At 47.4% G+C, this 19373-nt stretch overlaps 1 protein-coding gene across 4 annotated transcripts in view; it reads right to left on the bottom strand.

Annotated features, from left to right (window-relative positions):
- sugct (succinyl-CoA:glutarate-CoA transferase) overlaps positions 1 to 19373 on the bottom strand; it is a 78325-nt gene that overhangs the window by 33883 nt on the left and 25069 nt on the right. The gene's annotated exons all lie outside the window — the stretch shown is intronic.

The following is a 19373-nucleotide window of genomic DNA, read 5'->3' as shown; positions in this document are numbered from 1 at the left end:
GACAGGGCCGTAGAAGGCCTTGAACCATTAGCAGGACCAGTACCTCCTGTGTGGTCAGAGACATTCACACCAGCAGCCACTGGTGTGAATGTCTCTGACCACACACAATCAGAAACAGACTGAGAGTGGCCTGAGAGCCAGACATCCTGTAGTGGGCCCTGTGCTCACTGCACCATGGAGCCTGACTGGATTTGCCATAGAATACCAGACCTGGTGGGTCCACCACTATCACCTCGTGCTTTCCACAGACGAGAGCAGATTCACCCTGACCACATCTTACAGACGTGAAAGGGTGTGGAGACTCCTCGGAGAACCTCATGCTGCCTGAAACATCGTTCAGCATGACCTGTTTTGTTGTGGCATATCCATGGAGGGACGCACAGACCTCTAGAGGCTGGGCACCCATCAGGTATCAGGGTGCTGCTGCAGCGGGTCCTCGGTTCCTCCTGGTGAACAGTAATGTGGTGAGAGTCTGCAGGCAATCCTGGAGGATGAAGGACGACTGAATTACTGAGCACCGTTTTTAGTTGCTGCAGTGAAATTTTGATCGAATGGACTAACTGCATCATTGTGAACTTTCACCTTGAATCCAGCCAGTATGTTGATCACTTTCATACATCAGTGTAGATATCCAGCATGAGATCTGAAGTTCCTTAAATTTTGGGGGGCAGTAATGTGATAAACACACGGTTACACTGATGTAATAACTTTTAGGCCAAAATTTCCACCAGTACAAACACGATTGGACAGACATGATCATTACAGAGCGAGCATGAAGCTCTGCACCAGCTGAAGATTGAACAGGTCAGACGTCCTTTCAGGACCGACTGTGTCCACAACAAAGGAACGAGTCCGACTGCTCAGCCGAAGGCCTCAGTTTGTACGTGTAACTCAGTTAAAGCTGCATCGTCTCTGACAGACCTCCGCCCTGTGCGTCTCCGTCACATCGTCTGTCTCCAGACCCTGTCCATGTTTCACATTCAATCTGCGAGGCTCTCATTCTTCACAGCGTACCTGGACTTTATCAAATCCACCTCTCACACTTTCCCAGATGTCCCAGAGCTGCTCTGCGCAGGCCGCCGAGGCTTCGCCGCTGATTATTTCCTTACATTACTTTCCCTCAGCTCCATCACGTCCTCCGCCCACTCTGATTACAGTCAACAAAAAGCCTCACCTATTCCTCCTCCACACGGTCACTCAGAGGTCACAGCGACATCTGGGACATCTGACTTCGTCACCCCTGTGGCCTTCGTGTAATTAGCAATTACAGAGTCTAATACATGCTGTTCAGAGCCGTCATGGCTGCGATGAAGACCAGGCACCTTCTCAGCTCTGAATGAAAAGCTTTCATATAGAGATGGAATTATTCTGCGGAGAGTTTCCTGTTTAATGAGTTAATCTTTCTCCTTCTTTCCAAACTGCAGTTTCAATACATCATGTGAAAGCTGTGGAATCAGCTGGAGCGGTGCAGAGGACGTATTTCTACACATCTGACTCGTCATGATGTAAACAGGACCGGTCCGTTAGCTGAGGATGACTCAGAGACTCTGGGAACATCACAGGTAACAGGTCCTAAATATCACATATAAACATAAGCTAAAAATTATCTTTTAATAACAGTCATTGTGATGTCACCCACTGATTTCTGGATCAGTGCTAATTTCACCAAAGATCAAGCCCCGCCTTCTCAGACACTCTGTTGCCACAGTAACCTCACAGCAGCCATATTATTGGTTACATGATGTCATTAAAAAGGCTCCAACAGCACAAACAGGTCCAGAGGTCCAGTTCAGGTGAAGCTAGCAGACAGCTAGCAGCTACAGCCGTCTGAGTCACCATTAAGGATGGGTACTGGTAGACCGAAAAGCAGCGCACATTTCGGTGCTTTTTTTTCCTGAGCTGTGACACACTTTGGATTCTAGCCAATCATTTTACCTTTCCGAGGATAGTAGGCGGGCCCAGGTACGTACTTCTTTTAGAGCAGAGCTACAGATTAAAAATGCCCAAGGCGAAGCGGTCAAAAGTCTGGCTGTACTTCACAGCAAAAGATGCAAACTCAGCAGCCTGCAACAAGTGCTTTAAGCTGATACTGTGATACTGTCAAAGGAGGTAACACCTCAAATCTGATGAAACACCTGGCGACGCATAGCGTTTTTTTAAAAGCCGAGAAATGCATCGTGTTTGATAGCTTGCTGCAAGACCTCACAGCGAGCACATCTACTGGGGGTGTGGTGCCTGTTATTGGACCCGGAGTTAGCAACATCCCCCAAGAACCCGAAGAGGAGAGTCCTGGCCCCTAGCCCTGCCAGCGTAGCAGAAATGATGAGGATGATGATGGCAGCAGCAGCTGTTCTCCTCTGAGTGAGTAGCTTCATGTTGTTCGTGTGTAATTAATGTTAAGTAGGCTAACTACGTTATTACATTAATGCATGTAAGGTGAACTAGCAAACACCGTCGTAGTTACATGCGGCTGTCTTCTTGTTTGATAGAGTGATACCATATATGTCCTATAGCTGCAGAAAAGGCTAACATTGTTATCTTTTTACAAAAAAAAACAGCTGAACATGAGAGGTTTTAGGACAAAGTTTGTGTTCTCCATTCTTTAAGCACCGGTTCGAGCACCGTTTAAGCACCGGCACCGTTTCAAAAGTACCAGTTTGGCACCGGTATCAGATAAAACCTAAACGATACTCATCCCTAGTCACCATCCACCTGTCAGTCACAGAGGCCACGCCCCCAATATTGCAAACTTTAAGCCTTCATACAGTTTAAACAGGTGAGTTATAAACAGGTGTTATGAAATGATCTCTGGAGACCAAACAGTCTGTGAATCTGGAAACTGTCTGTGGGACTGACTCACTGCTGCCTCTGCTGGATGGCAGAGGAACTGCAGCTTTTGTTCCCTTTGGTCAGTAAGAAGATATCATAACAATTGTTAATTATTTAATCAAACCACGAAAATGATTTTACAGTCACTGTGAAACCATGATTCAGCATTTTAACTGAATAACTTCTTTCAGTTCTTCATGTGAGCGTACGAAACGTTACCCTGACAGATACAAATCCCCTCCCACAGCTGGAGGTGACCCTACATCTGCTCTGTGTGTTTGATTACTCGCATATCTGCAGCGGTCTTTCTGAGGAAGCTGTAACTAAAGCCTTCAGCAGGTTTGATGCAAAGCACAACCAGAAAGGAGAAACACGTCTGTCTGGATGGACAGAAGCCAAGTCGATTCTTTCCTCTGTGGTGCTCGCACTGTGATTACACTGGTTGCACTGGTTTGCTCCCAGTGTGCACACATGGCTGCGTGAAGCAGCGCAGACCTCTGTCAGCCCTCCCCAGCTGTTGCTGCGTCTGCAGACGCACCTGCAACGAGCCGCTGCTGGGCGTAAGCTCCCCGATCACAGCGTGACCTATGACCTCTGACTGAGTCACCAAACAATCACACAGGAGAGTCACAGCGCAGCATGCAAACACACCCCGAATAATTAAATCACATGGAACCGCCCTCCTCCAGAGGAAGACGGTGAGAGACAGAAGAGGAAGCATCTACGCTCTAGTCCTAGTCTCCAGACTCTGCAGCTTCTTCTCACATTATTTTTAACTCTGTTCTATTCTATTCTTCTTCATGTTCTTCATACATTCTGATCATGTCTCTGATCGGAGGAGGTGGTGCTCACGGGATCACATGACCTGTAAACCACCCCGTTTTATGTGAGCACGCTCAGAGTCGCTCAGAGCGTGAAGGGCGTTGTCTCGGCCTGAGGTTTTAGGTTTTGCTGAGCGAGTCGACACCGAGGAAGCCGGCTGCGATCAACTTCCTGCCTCTGGTCTCTGATCTCTGAGCTCAATAAACACTTTCCTGATGAGTTTATGGTCAAACTGAAGAAAACAGGATGCTCATTCTGGAAATTATGGGATGATGAACATCATGTTTTCTTCAAGAAGACTTTAAAGCAGAGACTCAGACCATGAACATCAGGAAAGTGTTTATTGAGGTCAGATATCAAGCAGGCTCATTTTCTCATCAACTCTTATAAAACTGGTAAAAATGTTCATTATGGAGAATCGTCTGTCTTCTTCCTGCTGCCTGTAGGGGGCGCCACGGTGGATTACCTCCTACTATCCCAGCATCCTCCTCTGTCACCCCAACCCTCTGCAGGTCCTGCTTCACCACATCCATGAATGTTCTCTGAGCTCTTCCTCTTTTCCTCCTGGCTGGCAGCTCCATCTTCATCCTCCCTGACCAGGTGGTCCCTTTGATGGACTCATTACCATCCTGCTCACTGAACATCTGAACATCTTCAGCTTGGCCTCCAGGCTATCACAGCAGGTCTCACGTCCATCTTCAAAGCTTCGAGGATTGTAAGCGGTGCTCTGATGGAGGGAATCACGGCCCTGTGACCTCTGACCTCAGCTTTACTTGGTTCTTCTGCCTCCTGCTCGATCTTCAGTCTTTGCTGGTTGACATTAAACACGCCGCTGCAGGTGTACACACCCCTCAGCATCACCATGGATGCCAGATTTAAAGCTCTGTCTGGCTGTGAAGCACAGACAGGTTTACCTGTACCATCTGTGTCAGGACTAATGCAAACAGGTGCAAACTCAGGGACGGAGAAAATAAACCTTCCTGGAAAGCAACTTTAAGTAATTCCAAGTCTTCCAGGTGTTTCCAGGATGCGATGAAACACCCCTCTGACCTGGAGTCAAACCCAAACAGCTGTCACGATGGATGATTAAAGAAGCCAAAAGTGACAAATCACAAAATTCATTGACTCGTTTTTGTCCGTCATGACCGCGCCGTGTCTCAGCTGACGTCAGGACTCGAGTTCATGGACATTCAGGCAGCGAGAGCCGAGGGGCGCCGTGACTGCGACTCTTTAACCTCCTGAGCCCGACAAGCCCTCCGTCTGAGTCATAACTCTGTCATGAAATTAGGAAATAATTACCTGATGAATAAACATAAATCTGTGCAGAACTCAGAGAGAATGAAGTGCAGAACCCGACATCGTCCTCCTCAGACTGAGTTACACTGCAGACAACTGTGACCAGTTTACCTTTGAGGGTAAACTCTTTATGTCCTGTAATCCTGTGATTGGCTGATCAGAAGCTGACCAGGTGTACCTGCTGTACACTGTAGTGCTACGACAAAGCTGTCTGAGCTCTGATTGACTTCCTGAATGAGAGTCGTTTGAATAAAGCTGCTGTTTACTTCATCAGAGCTCAGTTAACGGTCCTTTGCTGTCGAGAGGCTGACAGCGAGCTGAACCGGAGGCTTGAACACGTCGTGACTGAGAGGCGATTTTCTCCAAGGAGGTACTCGAGGTACAAGTGTCTTCAGAAATAAACAGCTCGGCCGCTCAGCGATGGATGGCAATTACTGTGAAGAGGGAACAGGCTGTACAGCAGCGAGCGGCGAAATGGGGCCGACAATAAGAATGTGACGCCGTCGCTGTAAATGAAGAACAAGAGGATGAGCTGGGAGCATCAGAAAGTCAGAGTGCTTTTAACGCTCACTATGTGCCGACACACGAACACCACGGGAGGGTCGTCTGACCTCAGATCAGTCAGGACTCATTTACTCTCCTGCGTCACGGAGACTAAGAGGCCAACCTGTCCTTTAAAAAACACACTTCAGTCACATGTCACAGAGCAGGAAGTGACTAAAACAAGACAAGTCAAACTTTAATTACGTCACTGAGATGCTTTATAAACGGCTTCTCAATCCAACTATTCCCTTTAAAGACGGTGAAACGTCCTCAACCCTGAGATGTTTCTAGCTTCTACTTCTCTCTTCTGTGCAAAGCCTTTGGCAGCATGTAAATGTCACGTAATGACACTTACATTGACAAAGGGAAACAAAAATGACGATAATAAAAAATCACGTCGGGGTTCAGGTTATCTCACATGTCAAAAAGATATTTATACCTTTGATGTGAACTCTGGAAGAAGCCTTTTCTATTCACCTGCTGTGTCAGTGTGACGTAGACGCAGGTCATTTGAGATACAGGGTACAGGTAACCAGTGACCCACTCAGGGTTAGCTGTAGGTAGGGTGGGGTTAGAGGAGACTGACACCAGAGAGAATGAAAGCAAGAAGTGGCGTCTCCACAGCCAACCTCAGACACGCCTTCATCCACACCTCGTCAGGTAGACAATGGCATCTCAGACTGGGCCACACCCAGAGACTGTTGCACAGGTAGGTCGGGGTCACAGAGGGTTAAACACCAGCCTTCCTAAAAGGCTGGTTGGAGGTTGCAGACAGTCACAATGTGAGGTCATCATTAAGAGTGTGCTGCTTCCTGTAGTCTGCATGGAAGATGCTAACATTACAGGAAGTAACCTGTGACACCACCAGCACATGCAGAACGCTGCCCTTCAAAGTAAAAGTTTTGTTATTCAGTCCATGCAAACTGCAGGCAATCACCCTCAAGCAACCCTCAGCTACTGGTTGGGGAACGCTTTCAGCAGTGACCTTGGCTGTCGGGTTTTCTTCAGGCCCCTAATGTGGCAAACACAGTTCTTCTTTTAAAAGCTAGACCTGTTAGGATCCCTGGGTCATCGACCCAGTGGTTTGTGTTTTGGTTCTTTGAGTTTGTTATTTCATTATATTCTAGTTTTGCTTTTTGGGTTTTTGGATTATTCTTAGTTTAGGTTCTCTGGGTGGGTTCTGTTAGAGTTTTACTGTTCTGGTTTTCTGTCTGTGATTCTGAGTTGCTGTATCCCCACGTCCAGTCACTGTCTGTGTCTGCCCTGGTCCCACGTCTTTGTTCCCTTTGTTATAATGCCTGCCTGTGAGTCTGTGTTATGTTTCCTGTTTTACTTTGAAAGTCCATGTCTCATGTTAGTGTATCTGGTTTTGCTCTCCTTGTCTCGTTAGTCCTGATTTGCCCCAGCTGTGTTTCCCTCCTGTTGCCCATTCCCTGATTGCTCCCTCTGTGTATTTAAGCCCTGTGTTTTCCTGTGCTCTCTGTCGCGATCTACCGTTTACTATGCTGTGTGTTTCTGTCTGCTTGCCTGAGTTTATTTTGCACTTTGGAAGTTTGTTACTTTGAGTTTAGCATTAAAGCTGTTTTTGAGTTCACCTTTTTGCCTCCGAGAGTCTGCACTTTGGGTCCTCCTTACCACCACTCCTGCCTGCACACAGCCTTAACCTAACAAGACCAGCTAACGAGCTCTGGTACCTGAGCCTGACAGAAGAAGGAAAATCAGCCAATCAGATCCAATCTGACAGACTGGAACCGCCTCCTGCTGATGAGCTCGTAGCAGCCATTTAAAAAAGCAGACTGTCATCTCTTGGTGTGCAGCACTCCCACGTCTGCACCTGTTGGCAGGTATCTGACATCTGGCAGCAAAGGTTAAGATAATGAACCTATTGTAAATAAGGCCCATGTGTTGGTCCCCGTCCTTCAGCTCATTTGGATGGCGTTCCTTTACCTACCTTCACCTCTCCCTCCCCTCTGTGCCTGTCTACAGTTCATATGAAACAGTATAACATGACCAATAACACACGCGTGTCATGTCCTCAGAGCTGTTTGTGTTTACTTCAGCCTCATTAGTGCAAACAGCTCAGGCTGCTAAACCTCCTCCATGTTTAAATGCTGTCAGTGATGAGCAGCGCCAACCTGGCAACGCCAGATCTGAGGAACAGAGTTTCTAACTCGCTCCGATCATCTTCAAACATCACCGGGATCCAATCAAAGACTCCAAAACATACACAGAGAAGCAGGAGGGTCTCATACGGAGGAATAAATCCGTCACCGTGTCCCACAGATGATAAGAGCTATTACTGTCAGGAGACGGCAGGCCTGGAACGACTCCTCCTCTAATTGAGTTTCAAGAGTCTTTGTGGACAAAGACAGAGACGTGCTCAGGCCCTCGCTCTCTCAGCAGCCACGGAGAGGCCGTAATCACTGAAGGGAACAAACTGCTGGAATTACAGGGATTTGAGAGCTCTCATAAAAACAGAGACAAACCAGGAGGGACGCTCGGCATTAAAGAGAGCTGTCAGTCACTTCACAAACACCGAGGAGCTTCAGAACACACCGACTTTACCGCTCTGCATCTGCAGCTGCTCTCAAGTCTAAATGAAGGCAGAACACCAGGAACTGAGATCAGAGTATTTTCCCAGGAATTTTTCCAAAACTGTTCCAGTTTCCTGAGAAAAATACTTGAGAAAGCCCAGGAATGTCACCGCCTGCTCATCTGGTTTGTTGTGAGCCTCCTGATTCGGGTGAACTTCTCAGCAGGTCACTGATGAAGCTGAGGTAAAATACTGTCAGAGGGCTGACAGCTGTCAGCTAACCCACGAGCGCAGACACGGACACTAACGTTTAAAATCATCACACTAATGTACTAATGTATAAAACTTTGTCTCATCTCCACTCTGATGTCGTCTGCTACGACTGTGGGATTTAAAGTATCAGTACTTTGTATGGACGCTGGCACTGACAGCGCCCTCTGCAGGGTTTACGCAGCGTTTCATCAGGATTGGTCCAATCTTCAGAGAACACACAATCATACATGGGCTACGATCACTACAATATGATGATGATGATGATGATGACCTTCAGCATACATTGAGAGTCCTTGTGTCCACCTGAGAGCACTTGGTGTTTAATAAAGTTTGATTTGTATCTGTGTAAATGCAGACAAACATCAGGTTTGCCTGCCACAGTTTGTCCTAAACTCTGATTTATGGAGACAGATGGAAACATTCGACACGTTAATAACCGAGTCTGAGACGGTGGCCGCCAACTGTTTTCAAAGCAACAGCATTTCTCGTGTCTACGCGTACGCCAACACACATCATTTAGAATATGAGTTGTCATGTTTTGTCAACAAATATGAAAGATTGTCGTCTTTTCCCAAAAGCAGCCCGAAAACACGTCTGGAAATATGAGCGAACGCCGTAGGAGAAGCAGGACGCCGAGCCACGCCGCCGTCACGTTCAGCCCTCTGTGCACGAAGACGAGCGCGGGGAAACGCCTCCCTCTGACATGTTGGAGGCTAAACGCTCTCTGTGCTCGGAGCTGGAGGAATTTTTTCATCATTAAAATCAATCAAATGTCATCGTTGTGTAACAAGTCCAGCTGCATCCGATTTACACAAACAGGAGTTTTAATGAAGAACACTTGTCTCAGTCGTCTTTACTGTAAATGCACGAATGAAGGTCAGTGTTCTCCCACGTCTGGGTCGTGTTGTCCTTGTTAAGCCACAGTCATTTTGGTTTTTCTCCATAATCTGCGATTTGTATCCGAAGTGATGGATGTGCCACCCAGGAGCAGACAGATAACATCCTCCGGAGCAGGAAGTTATGACTGAAGCCCGCAGCGTTCAGCTACACGTGTGCTTCCTCAGGACTCGCTGCAGAGTTATGAGAAGCTCTCCCTGCTGACTCAGCGCTGACTCTGATAACAGCGATTCATCGTGAGACACACGAAGGCGATTTATCTGCTAGAAAAATACGTTTCGGAGCAGAGGAGGAGGACGGGCGAGCGTCTTCCAAACCACCTAAAAGCCCCTGAGAGGACAGATGAAGCTGTGCTGACGTCACCGAGCTACAGGAGCATCACGTCTGTTTACCGAGCTGAAACAACCCATCTGGTATTCATATCGAGAGCCTAAATTAGTCAAATCTCCAAACTCAGGCTGATGTTAAACTCAAAAACAAAACACAGAGGAAAGTTACAGGAAGGGAAATAATGTATACAGCCTGACAGCGTGCAGAGAGTAACTCACACCCAGCTCAGCTCCAGGCTGAAGACTGAAGGCAGCTCATGTGTTCATCTGTTAATCTGGGATCAGTTTCCACAAAGCAACATTAGGATGCACTTCAAAAACTGAGAGTTTAAGCTCGGTGTTTAGTAGGAAATAATAAAACATAACAAAGGGCTTCACGTTATCTTTTGCCTCACAGGTCACACAGGCCTATGGACCAGCTGGTCACTGACCAGTTAGAGTGAGAATAACCATCATCCTCAGTCTGAGGACAGCTGATCATGTGATCCCAGATCAACCAGGGACCTGCGGAGCTCCAACATCACTGCACCCGAGCAGGATTCAATCAGACGCACACAGATCGGCTTGTTAGCCGAGCACGTGGCCACACGTCTGGGCGTTGGGTTCCTCTCACACTGAGCAGCACGACTACTGAAACAACTCCTGCAGGTGAACCACAAAGATACAAAGAGCCGACGTCACAGGATCAACAAGACACGTCGCTGTGAACGCGTGGACGCCACACGTTGGTGAAGCCCGGGGTCACTGACCCGACACCTCAGACTTAAAAAAGTCACAATCATGAGGATCACGAGCCTCTGCAAGCTCTTCGCTTTCTGCTTCCTGAGAGGTTTCTGTCTACTCGAGCTCACCTGAGGACAGCTGCACTACAGTCTGACAGGTGTACCATCCAGTCACGCTCCACACCTGCCGCTGTCCTCGGAGTGGGTCACACCCTGAGCAGGCGCCTGACACCGAAAGCAGGAGCGCGCTCAGAGCTCGTCTCATCAGGTAAGTGAAAACAAAAGACGGCCCACTTCCTGTACGTACAGACACGAACATGAAAACATCCCTAAAAGTTCCAAACACACCAAAACAGCATATCTGACAGAGTCTGACATCACGGACTCACAGCAACCAAAAGCTCGACGTGATTGGCTGTTATTGGAACTATTAACTGGGTTTTTTGAGCTGGTGGAAAGTGAAATCCTCCCCACACTTCCACATTCATCACATCAGCCCACCGATCATCCAGAGCAGAAATATATTTCCCCCGAGCTGCGTTCAGCTGTCAGCCTGCGGCTTATCCGGGTTATCTGGGAACAGACGGGCAGGTCTGCGTGACCTGGAGGAAGCCTCGAGAGCGGCGAGACTTTAAATGAATTCCAACCTAAAACAAACTCACGACGTTATTCAGCAGCAGAACTTCCTGCTCGCTGCTCTCTCAGACTTTCTCCCTGCATCTTTGTTATCGCCTGGTCACTGAGCTGATGTCACATGACCATAAAAGCGTGATGTAGTGGAAACAGGTTTCAGCTGTTTTCACTTCATGTATCAGACTCTATAGAAAGTTGTCGAGCATCGTTGTGACTCTACTTTCAGGTATTTTCCAGCCTTATTTAATCCACTCAGTACACACAGCCCTCTCCCATAAATGTGTCTGAGCGTAGCTCTCTAAGGTAAGCTAGATCAGGGTCTGCAGGTCTCTCCACGCTTTGATCCATCCCAGAAACAGATATACTCATAAATACCAACAAACTCTGACATTATTATCTCTTATTTCAGCTTTATGTCCAACACCTGGCAGCTGGAGATGCTGAAGGTTTGGTTCCAGTGACGTCAGAGGAAGCTCTCCGTCTGTCCTCACACCTTTAATCCTTCCATCCAACCTTCAGCTCAGCCTGTTTCACAGGAATGTTCACTGGAAGAGCGACTTCTTCTGCAGCATATTTTTTATGGCATTATTTGACAATTTCCAGACAGCAATAAAAGTTATTTGGGGAACTCATGTCCAAACAAAGACATGCAGAGCTTTAAAGACGACAGAAACACTGTATTTCAACCACAAAATGGAGCAAAGGAATGAATTAAAACATAAACTCTTGTAGCTCCGTGCCAGAGCGAGTAATTAAAACTGCGCTGTTTAAGTTTGGACTGACAACACTGGGGAGAGCTCATCCCTTCGATCCAGGGTTAAGGCTCCGAGCTTCGCTTCCCAAGAGAAACACATTAAAACCATCAGAGGTTCAGTTTCCCAGAGCAGGATACCTGCTTCATGCTCCGAGTCCTCGTCAGTGAACAACGACCCTGAACCTGAACGAGGACGAGTCCCAGAAAGGATTCACATGTCCACAAAATCGGTGTAAAAAGTCTGGTTATCAGTCCGACCTGACAGGGTTCAGGATCATGTTCCATCAAGCGAGGTGGCAACAGTGGCACAGGCACCACTCTCTGTTTAATCTGCCAAGATTCAGCTTCACCAAAAACACACCAACAGCTGTAGATCACTGTTTGTCTCCCTGCACAAACCTTTTTCATGAAAGAGGCAGAATGTGTCCCAAAAGTTAAAAACTGGTTGATTTGCCACAAAAGGTCCATAAACTGAGACTCTGCCAATGCAGGAGAAGCTTGTTGTGACTGTTGGCTGCTGAGATGTTAGGTTCAACGACAGGACGGGTCGTGGAGAAATGTACGAATAATCAATGTTCAGAAAAGTTACTGTAACTAATTCAGGCTATCGTTGGTACTTTGGCTGTTAGTGCTGAACATTAGTGGCAAAAACCATCCAACAACTGGATTCTTGAAACTAACGGGAGACGAAACACTGCGTTTCTTCTGATCAAACCATTACAGGTTAAGGCGCCGAAGGAGGCGGTGCTACTGTGGAGGAGCAAAGCAGTGACATCAGCCAGAGCAGATAACACTGCATTGTTGGAGTTCTCTTCCCCAGAGTCGGTGTAAACCCAGAGACAGTGGAGTTAAATGGTTCAGTTACAGTCCATCGTGCTTATGGAAGCTGTTCCTTTGACCAAAGCTTGTACTCACGCAGGGGGTTAGCTTGAACAAAGCAAGGCAAGGTGAAGGGAGCAGGGTTGCTTAGCCTGGGAGTCCAAATCTCTGAGTTCCACCAAGACTACGAACATCCCAAAGTAAAGTTTAATTTCCTGTTTAAGCCAATAAATACGACAGGACAGCAGCCAAAGCTACAGAGGCTGTGCTTCACAACTGACAGCTCCTGCAGTATCAGACCGTTTCACAAACAGAAGCAACGTGAGCAAGTCACTAATGTTAGGGTTCAGTTCCAGGCTGTAGGACTGTAGGTGGACGGGGTTGGAGGTTAAAGTCTCTGAGGCTCTGTTTAGTTAAGTGGGGAGTAAAACGTGGTGCTGCCAGAGGTGGGTGGTTTCAGCTGATTTATCTGATCTTACATGTTAGGCATCCACTTCAGAGGCTGTTTAGGTTTCAGCTGGGATAAATCAAGCGCACCTCCAGTAGTCAGGATATTAAAGCCATATTTAGCTGGATGTTTTCTGCAGGACCTGGACGCTGCCCAGACAGCATGACAGATACATGGATGGAGGGTCTGCAGTCATAAAAACAAGGTCGGTGAGTGCCGGCCTCCGGGGGGGGAGGGGGCAACAGGAGGGCAGACACACAGGAAACTGTGAGGAGGTAAAGATGACTGTGAGAACTCCAAGACGCCAAAATGTGAGTTTATAAGGGAACGAGAGAGACATCGCAGCCTGGACTCAAACAGTGAAACAGAGAAATGATGACGGCGTCACAGAGGAGAGAATAAACTGAAAGGACTGTCAGCTGATGTCACATCATCAGATTTGTTCCAGTCAGCTTCATCGACCTCATTTAAGCGCTTCTCATAAATCTGCTGATGAAGCCCACCTGAGCTTTCAGCACCTTTAAACTATTCAATAAAACAAACTTTTTCCTGTTTGTGGACAAAATTCATTCATAAGATCAAAATAAAGAAATGACAGCGTGGAGCTTTGGTTCCTGCAGTTAGACTCCAGCAGCCTGAGCGGTGCAGCTAAGAAGTCCAAAAAGAAAAAAAACTGGACTTTATGATGTCAGAAATCTTTAGTGACATCACTGAGCACACTGCACTGGCCTGAACACAAACTCAGCTGTTCCTCATATTCAAGGATTAGGCAGCGTTGACCCTTGACCTCCTAAGACCAGAAAGCCTGATTTTTCCATCAAAGTAAGTGAAAGTGAGAGGTCAGAACATGAACCTGCACCATGACCCAGGACAGGGACAGTGAGGAACCATCATCATCGTGCGCCTTCAAAGCTCGATGAACAGAGAGGCGGTGAGACAGATGGGCGAGCGAGAGGCCGTCCACTAACGCTGAGCAGCGTCTTTCCCGATCACTTCCAGGTCTGGGATGGTGACTTCCGACCATCCTGATGAGGAGCTGCTGTGTGGACCAAGCAGCAGCTCTACAGCGGACTCGTCTTCTTCTTTAATGGGATTATGGGACGGCTGCTGGTTTCCCTCACAGCCTCACAGTCAGGTTTAAAATAGTAACGCGCAGCTCGCTGGAAGCTGGAGGAGAAATCAGTTCCAGAACGAGGACGTTATCATGCAGAGCGGATGATAAATCCCGGCACTCTGATTATGATTACAGTCAGATATGGTAAACACACCAACATGGGAGACTAACTGAACTTTAATTGTGTTCAGCCTCCCTGCATCAGCCCTCAGCAGCCACACAAGCATCTGCCCTGAGCTCAGTATCCACACTTTAACCAGCCACTCGGTCCAGTCTGGTTTCTGTCGTGGGTTTGAGCTGTGGGATTCACCTGCACCACAAACCTCACAGCGTCGCTGCTGTCTGTTCTTTCAGCCCAGAATCATTTAACTAGTCGTTATTGTTAACATGTGTTTCACACAGCGTGTCCTCGGGTGGGCCACAGTCAGAGCGCAGCAGCAACCAACATCTGCATCATCACAAAACTATCAAAATATAAAATGTAGGACCGACTCGTGTTTCTGTGACAATCTGGGTCCGTTTCTGCATTTTTTCATCTATTTTATCAAAACAAGTTATTATTTTTAGATTTATGCATTTAATCTTGTATTATTTTACACCCATGCAGTATTTCTTCATTTAACTCTTCCAACATGTTTGTTTTTATATTTCTATTTTAAATAAACGTTCCTGTTTCCTGCGACGGAGCCGAAAGGCTGACGAGACAAACTAAACCAGCCTCCCTCACGAAGCAGAGACAACAAAGCAAAAATGAATGTAAGAGGACAGGACTGAATAATCACATAACAGAAGTCAACAAATGATGAATAAATATGGAGTTACAGAAACAAACTGAGGGTATTTAAATAAATAATCAACTAATAATATTAGTTAATATTAATAATAATAATAAATAATAAACAAAGTCAATAAAATGGTTAAAAATATGTAATTACTAAGATGAAGTACAGAGCCAAATAAATCTGTTTTGTTAAATAAATATAAATAACACATCTACACTCACTGTTATTTTTAATCAAGAGGAATTTAGAGGCTTTTTTTGAGAACGGATCTATTTTCTGTGGCGTATTGATCTCCATTTGGTGTATTTTCTCCCTCTTTAGCATGTTTCACACACAAACACATTAAAGCAGCCTCGTGTCCTGTACGTGTAACATGTGTGCTGCATGTTACAAACCACCAAGCGTTCAGCTCAGCGAGCTGCTTCACAGGGAAGCAGAGCAGCTCACACTGTCCAAAGCTCACGAGTATAAAACGTGTTTCGTAGCTGAAGAACGTCTAAATCCATAAATCACTCACTCCCAAAGGCTCCACGGGGGATGGATCAAACCTGACAGGCAGGGCGAGCTGGGGGCGGGACTTAACAGGACTTTTTACCTTTTATTCATACGTCTAAATATTTCATGAATTCACTTTTGTCCCAACGACCTGTCCTGATAAAATCAAATGTTAAATAAACTGCTGCTTGTGTAACACTCATATATCATCTCCACAGTCACAAACACAAGAACTCATGGACGGACCGGAGGAGCCGGGGATCGAGCCACCGACCCTCCCGACCGGCCTCTCACATGTTCACGCTCAGCAGCGGAGGAACATTCATCAGGCTCTGACGTCCACGTTTGCTTCAAAGGCCGGTCTGTGTAAACCTCGTAGCTCGTGGAAACTTTAAATCCAGAGTAAGAACCAGGAAACATCCGAATGAAAACAAACCCACGATCCACTTTTGCCCACTTAACTTCTCCATGATCTACGGCCCAGCAGACGGGGGATCTGATGTGGTTCCATCTGTTTACAGCCTGCAAATGGATGCTAATGAAGGCACGCCGAGCAAAACACAGCAGCGGCCATGTAAACAGCGGCGCGGGAAACTCAATCGGCTGAGCCGAGCCGCTTTCAGCAGCAGTCTGAAAAAGGGTTTTTTGGTAATTGCAGCCATCATGTGGGAAACATTTACTGCAAGAGAGATGTGAGCAATTATGGAAAGCAAAATAAACGAGCGAGGAGCTGCTGTCGGCACGCTCGTCTCTGAGGCGGCGCCCGCAGCGACCCGCAGCCAGTGGCAGTGCAGAGGGACGGCTTCAGGGAAGGACGAGGTTTGCTGAGGATGAGTTTGTCGTTAGCGAGCGGGAAAGAGAAGCCCGCTCCACCTGATCACCACGGGAACGATTTAAGGATCAATACGAGGATTTATGTTAACGTCACCAGCAGGACCACCGTGGCCTTCTGTGCAGGAACCCCAACACCTCACTCATCAGCTGATATTCAGAATCCCAGTGACAGTCCTAACTGGTCCCAGTACACCAGCCAGAACTGCAGACACACACATGATGACTTTGTCCAATCAGACCCATCTGAGACCGTAAACCTTTCAGGACACAGTTAACAGACAGCAACAGGCTCATTTTCCAGCGCCCCCTGCTGGACACGGTTAAAGCGCCTCTTCATTAGCTTCATATTCACAGGTTGCGTCTCTGCTCTGTCCTGCAGGGGCTGATTGGTTCATGAGCTACACCTGGACCAGGTATGAAGGTTTATGTGAGGGACGGAAAGCAGAGTTGTGGCTGAGGACCACGGCGTCGGAGGGTCGAGACCGTCTGTGTGGACGAGGCCAGATGGACTTATGAGTGAGGAGAAGCATCCTGTAAGCGAGGCGTGACCTCACAGGATGTTATGATGGTGGGGCTGAGATGTTCCCAGCCTTATGTTAGAAGCTGAGGGCTGAGTTCTGGACTTCCAGGGCTCCTGAACATGAGCCACTGCTGTAATTCAGACGGGTGGTGCTAAAGGGCCAAAGATGAGATGGAAGGAAGCTGCTCTGGTGACAGATGTGATGTAAGCCTGGAATAAAGTGACGAGTCCAGCAGTCAGGCTGCAAACCTCTGGGGACGCTGAGATGGTGCAAACGTCCACGTCAGGGAGTAAACTCCACCCACAGCCCAGAGCTCTGCTCCACACGCACAGGTGATAAAGTTGTGTATCATCAGCATAGCAATGGAAGCAGAGACCAGGATGATCTGACCGAGCTGCGTCGCAGCAGAGGAAGCAGAGGTGCAGCAGAGAAGGCTCGGTTCATCGCGGCGTTCAGTGACCCCAACAGCGACGCAGCACAAACACATTTAGTGTCATGACGGCGTCACCTGCAGGAGAACGGGCAAAACGAGCGACGAGTCACATGACCACAGCCTTGCATGTTGTATAGAGCACTTTGAGTACTCCGGGAGAGTAGACAAGCGCTATATAAGAATCAGCCCATTTACCATTTAGCCTCACAGCTGCTGTTGGTCCCAGATGTGTGGAAACATCTGCACCATCAGACAGTACTCACAGGTGTGTGTCTGCGAGTATGTATGTGTGTATGTGTGTGTGTGTGTGTCTCAGACCAGCCCATCTGCCTCTCTGAGCCTGCAACTTGTTTTCAAGTAACTTTGGACACACACACACACACACACACACACACACACTCTCTGAGTCATAGCTTTTATAAGACGGGCCGTGCCAGGTGGTGATGGGAGCTGTTGTCCTGAAAACACACAAACACACATTCAGATAAAGTTGAGCGACAGCAGACGAGAGGACGGCTGAAGTCACGTGTTCGTCTCGTGCGCGATCTTCATGATAAGCACGCTCCGGCCGACACGTGTTGGCGGTACGGCACGCCACCTTTTCTTCCTCTCTTCATGCTTTTAATCCTCACAGCCTCTTCTCGTGACTGTGAAAGTGTCTCAGGATCTTTTCAAGCCTCACAGCCTGTTTTTATAACGATGTGTTTGACATTATTAGTTTGGGTTTTGTTATAACTAGAATTTAATCAGCGTCTCAGGGACAGCGACATCATCTTCTCTATGATGAAGCTGTGCTACAAATCTGTACTCTGTTTTATTTGAACTCAAACGTGCATCCATACTCGCTCCAGCCTGTGCTGGTCAACACTCCTCGGCTCATCCCTGAGCCACACACGCTTCATTCATGCTGCTTACATCACAGCTGAGGGCAACAACAGCTACAATGCATCACTGACTCCATCGCACACTGTTCCACCTTCCCTTTACTTATGAACAAGGTTCCTACAATCAGGGTGTGTCTTCGTTCCTAAACACAAAGATCAGTGCAGAGCATCATCCAGCACGGAGGCTCACCTGAAAACAACCGCCCTGAACCTGCTGACGTATGCTACACTGTCTCCCAATATAACATTTTATCATTCAGTTTGCAGAATTCTGTCTGCTAGAAGGAGGAGGCGGAGTCACATTTGTTTAACGTAGAGCGTTTCACCCAATCGCCATCGAGCAATCAGACACGATTCTTCACGTGCGAAGTCAGCGCCTGCTCTGATTCACAACCAGAAAACAAAGACTCACAGGCAGGGGGCGGGGCTACAGGGCGGGGCAGCTGCCCAATTCTCACATGTGATTGGATGACAGTGGAAACTGTTTGACTAATCAAGGTGATTGTTTTGATTTTACAGACAAAAAAGACATAAAGAGTGATTCATGCCATTCCTGTTTCTGTCACTTCTACACACTCACACACACACACTCACACACACACACACACACACACACACACAGGTGCTCTACAGCATTCAGGTGACCCTCACAGACTCACACTGAGTCTGCACTGCCCTGGAGGAACAGCTGGAGCTTAATTACAGCCACATGTGTGTAGATATTGATCATTCAATCAGCTGAAACAGTCGCTGTACCTGCTCAAGGTATTCATGTTTGCACAAGACACACTCACGCACACACTGTATCACGTGCTACACCTCACATCTTTATTATATCAGCGGCCCGTGGGTCCATGCTGGTAGTCGCTCACGCGTGATAATCGTCTCTGTGTGAGCTGAACCTGACTCATCTGATCCACTCCAGCCTCCATGCTACGGGTGGGCGGTATAAACAGTGTGAATTTGGCCAACGGTAGAGATTTTGACTATACCGCTCTACTGCGATAGCACATGTTGATGGTGTCATCAAGCTGCGCCTGTTTTGGTCGAAAGCATCGCACAATCAACCACATCATCTGTAAATGATGCCGGGCGACAGTAATAGCAAAAAGACGAAGCACTTTTGGAAGATGGGGAAAGCCAAAAACTGCGCTTCCTCCACTTCCGTACCATTGATTCATTAATGCTGAACCTCATATTGTGGATGGATTATCTCAGTTGTTCTCCTGACTGAAGTTTGGTCCGTTTACAGCATCCTGCCATGCGATTGCATTTGTCTCTATCAGGAACCTTCATGTTAACTTTTATCGAGTGGAAAAAAGTTAGCGTTCGTCCTCCAGCTTCACTGTGTTTATGCTATGCTAACATAGCTGTGTCGCTAGCGATCACGTAGCACATCATTATATAGCAGC

Source organism: Oreochromis niloticus, linkage group LG9 (genome assembly GCF_001858045.2).
Source record: "Oreochromis niloticus isolate F11D_XX linkage group LG9, O_niloticus_UMD_NMBU, whole genome shotgun sequence".
In the NCBI taxonomy this organism is placed as follows: Eukaryota; Metazoa; Chordata; class Actinopteri; order Cichliformes; family Cichlidae; genus Oreochromis; species Oreochromis niloticus.
Note: the sequence above shows the minus strand (reverse complement) of the source record. Positions and strands in the feature narration are given on the sequence as shown.